Genomic DNA, 4,032 nt, shown 5'->3' on the forward strand with positions numbered 1-4,032 from the left:
ATCAGCTCACTGGGCTGGGTCAGCTCACTCATGTACGGGGTAAAAACAGCCCAGTTGGGCAGAGATGAGGCAAACTGCCGTGCCCCGCTCCCACCGTGGGGCTGCCTGCTGGGGATGCTGGCCCCACGCCATCTGGGGGACCCTTTCAGCCTCCTCAACCCTTCGTGCAAAAAGCAAGTGGGTGAGGTCCCCCTCCACCGAAGAGGGGATATTTTTTCCACCTCACAGCAAGACTTTCCAGCCCAGCCAGCGTGACAAGCCGTGACACCACAGCACCCGAGCTGCGCCGTCGCTGTTGGAGGCTGCAGGGTATGGCTGAGGTTGCTGAAGATGGGCAACAAGCAAGCAGAGAGACAGACGGTGGGATTTATCAATGCTGGGCGCTGCTTCAGGAGAGTTGAGGTCTCGGCCATTTCTCAGGTTTTTGTGCTGTTTTCTCCACATTGCTGGGTCAGGATACTCCCTCTTCCGCTGCCTCTCCCGCCCTCGGTTTTTTTTTTTTTTTTTGTGCTTTTATAGCCTCTAAGCTGTTAAGCAAAGTCCATTTTGGGGACTTTGCAAGTCTGATGCAGGATCTGCCCTTAAGTCTCACTTCCTCTGGTTTTGACTGCTACCTCAATCAGCTGCTCTCGGTTCCTGGTGGTTTTGGTGGGTTTCGAACTACCTTACTCTAGTCCGTGTGTCCGACTGAACACCAGTGACAGTGTTCATTACAGCCAGCCCTTCCTCCTACTTCCTTGCTCAGAGGGCTTGGAGGTTCCTGGGCTCTGGGTGCAGGCGTGTGGCAGGCAGTGACACAGCCAGCACTGCACAGCTGTGGCAGGGGACCCCAGCTTCACGCTCTCCTGGACTCCACCAGCATCCCCCTTCTTGCACTCAAACGTATAGGAGACCTATCTGATGGGTTTCTAACTCGTACTACCAATTAGCTTATTAATTTTCAGCAGTGCCTTTATAACGTGATTGATTCGCTTATGGGGTTTTGTTTAATCACAGGACCGTGTTTCAAAGAAAAAGAGGCACTCTGGGCAGTATCAACTGCCTGTGGAGTGACAAATCGAGGTTCTCCTTTCTCCAGCTGTCAAGATTTTGGTTCTCTTACTTCCTCTGACTCAGCAAAATAAGGTCTTTACCTCATTACTGGGAAATGTTTCAGTGTAATGCATTGAAAACAGTTTTCATGTTTATTTAATGACTTATAACAGCATGTTTCACTGGCAATACAGTTCTACAGATTAAGACAACACAATAAAAGATGTTTAATAATAGATTAAGCAGAATTTCATTCAAATCTCAGAAGTTTGGAATACATTTTAAAATAATTTTAATGAACAGAAAAAAGGGGACACAACACAAAAGATGAAAGATCAAACAAGTGTCAAAGTAAATTCAGATTATTCTTTAAAAAAGGAATATAAAAATGTAATGTAAATCCACTAGTTGGCAGGATCATTATGTGACATTAGGTAAAATGCTTAATCATAAAATTATTCAGGTAGGAAGGGACTGCCAGATATCATCTAGACAAGCCTTATAATTCAAAGTGGTTGAGACTATGCTGTCTCAGGCTTTATACCATTGAGTCTTGAAGGCCTCCCAGGATAGACATCCCACAGCCTCACTGGGAAATTCATTTAAATTATTAAATAGCCTTAGGGTGATTTTATTTTTCTTCTTCATATCCAGCGAGATATATCCCCCCCCGTTTCCATGTATGTCCCCTGTCTCTTATTCCCCCACTGTGCATCTCTGCAAAGGGCCCAGTGCCATCCTCTCAGACATAGGTACTGGGAGGCTGCTACAAGCCCACCCCCCAGCCACCTCTTCCCCAGGTTGAGCAAGCCCTGGGGCCACTGCTTCTGCCCTGACCTCCCTCAAACTTACCATTCTGCCCATGCCTTTCTCATACTGAGGCCTCTAAACGGGAGGCTGTATCTAGATGATGTCTAACAAGTGCTGAGAAGAGGGGGACAGTCATATCCCTCCATGTCCCACCTGCTCCTCTCCGCAGGGTGCTGCCAGCTTTCATTGCTACCAGGACACGCTTCTGGCTCATGTGGAATAGGGAAGATTTAGATGAGATATTAGGAAGAAATTCTTTACTCTGAGAGTGGTGAGGGATGGGAACAGGTTGCCCAGAGAAGTTGTGGATGCCTCATCCCTGGAATTGTTGAAGGCCAGATTGGATGGGGCTTTGAGCAACCTCATCGAGTGGGAGGTGCCCCTGCCCATGGCAGAGGCATTGGAACGAGATGATCTTTAAGGTCCCTTCCAACCTAAACCATTCTATGATTCTAATATCCACCATGACCTACAGGGTCCTTTCCAGTAGAGGTGCTCCCCAGCTGGCCAGTCCCCAGTTCATGGCACTGCAGGGGTTTATTCTGCAAGGATTTACATGTGTCCTTGCTGAGTGGACAAGAACCTTCACAAAAAAAACCCAAACAAAACCACCACCCCAAATAAATTAACATCCTCGGACAACTGTAAAGAAAAACACTGCCAAAAAAACAAGCCAAAAATCTCTACAAAAGCAAACCCCTCCCTAAATAAATAAATAAAAGTCCCACAAACAAGCCATGAAAAAAATGAAACCAGCAGTAAAGGAACAAATCCTATAAATAACTACTAGGAAAAAGAACACACCCACCAAAAAACCCCCACACAACAAAACATCCTGCCAAAATACATTAAATAATCCCCACAAATAGGATTTACCAAAAAAATAAGGGGAAAGAGGAAAAATTAAAGAAACATATCCAAACTGGTGTAAAATGAAAAGGAAAACCAAACCTTTAATCTGCTTAAAAATTGCTTGACTTGGGAAGAGAAATATAAATTGGCAAAGGAAGGGCACTTCTGCTGTATCTTGAGCTCCAATCATGCAGAAGCTGGTGTTTCTATACAAAAAAGAGAAGTTGACTGGGGTGTTGTTTCAGCATAGCAGAAATTACCTTGGGCAGTGAATGAAAAGACAAGACCTGTGCATTGAACTCATCAACAGCTTGAGAGCCCTCAGAGCAGAAGAGGGCCTGGCTTTGCCAGCAATTGCATGGACCAGAGATGGTTGCTGGGCGAAGCTCAATCCCAAAAGCCCTGTCTGTATTGTCTTTCCAAGGGACTGCAGGGAAGGCTTCACTTTATCAGCTTTCCACCCCCAGCCTCCTGCAGTGCTGAGGGCACACAGAAGCAGAGTTGTTTTGTCCAAGGCTACATTTTTGTTTCAGCTCCGCAACTTCCCACCTGCCTTTGAAGCAAATCCCAGGATCGTCCCCAGCTACAGCATTTTGCCTCGCGTCATGGGGGAGATTCAGCACATCCAAATTAGATTGCTTCTGGATGACAGCCAGCCAGCAGATGCGCACCTCATGCACCTCCGTCTATCCAGCTCAGGTGTACAGCAACAAAAATCAGAAGCAACCTCCTCCTCCTCCAGGAGATGTGTCCAGTGAGGCCATGGGGGCCTTGGCAGGGAGTATTTTACCCCACAGAACCTCCCTCCGCCCCCAGGAGATGTGTCCAGTGAAGCCATGGGGGCCTTGGCAGGGAGTATTTTACCCCACAGATCTGTCTCCCTTGGTCTGTGCTGAGGGAGCCAGACATGGCCTGAGTGAGCTGGAGGGGAAGCGGGGCAGTATCTGCCATCCCAGGGACAGGTGAACCTGAGTTGGGGTCTCAGCTGTGCTAGCCTGCCAGTAGCTTTGCCCCCCAACCCTGTATATGTGATGGTGAAGAGCACTGTGTGTTTTCAGTGAAGGAGATCAAAAGCCTGATCAGAAAATCCTCCATACCAGGAGAAAGCACTTACCACAATAAATGTTAGATTGCTTGATCTTTAATATGGGTCAGCTGCAACCTAATTATGGGTGGTGTCTTTGGTTATAAAAGACAGACACATGGTTTTTGTTCTTTCTGTGGAAGGGGGATGCTTTTGTTTTGCTTTGAATGGAACAGCTAGAGCAGCAAGGTGAGTGAGAGGCTATTTTCCATTCTGACTTTTTTCTAGCTTGTCTGAATAAGTTGTCGTGTCCC

This window comes from Calidris pugnax, unplaced genomic scaffold, assembly GCF_001431845.1.
Source record: "Calidris pugnax isolate Ruff unplaced genomic scaffold, ASM143184v1 scaffold25, whole genome shotgun sequence".
Classification (NCBI taxonomy): Eukaryota; Metazoa; Chordata; class Aves; order Charadriiformes; family Scolopacidae; genus Calidris; species Calidris pugnax.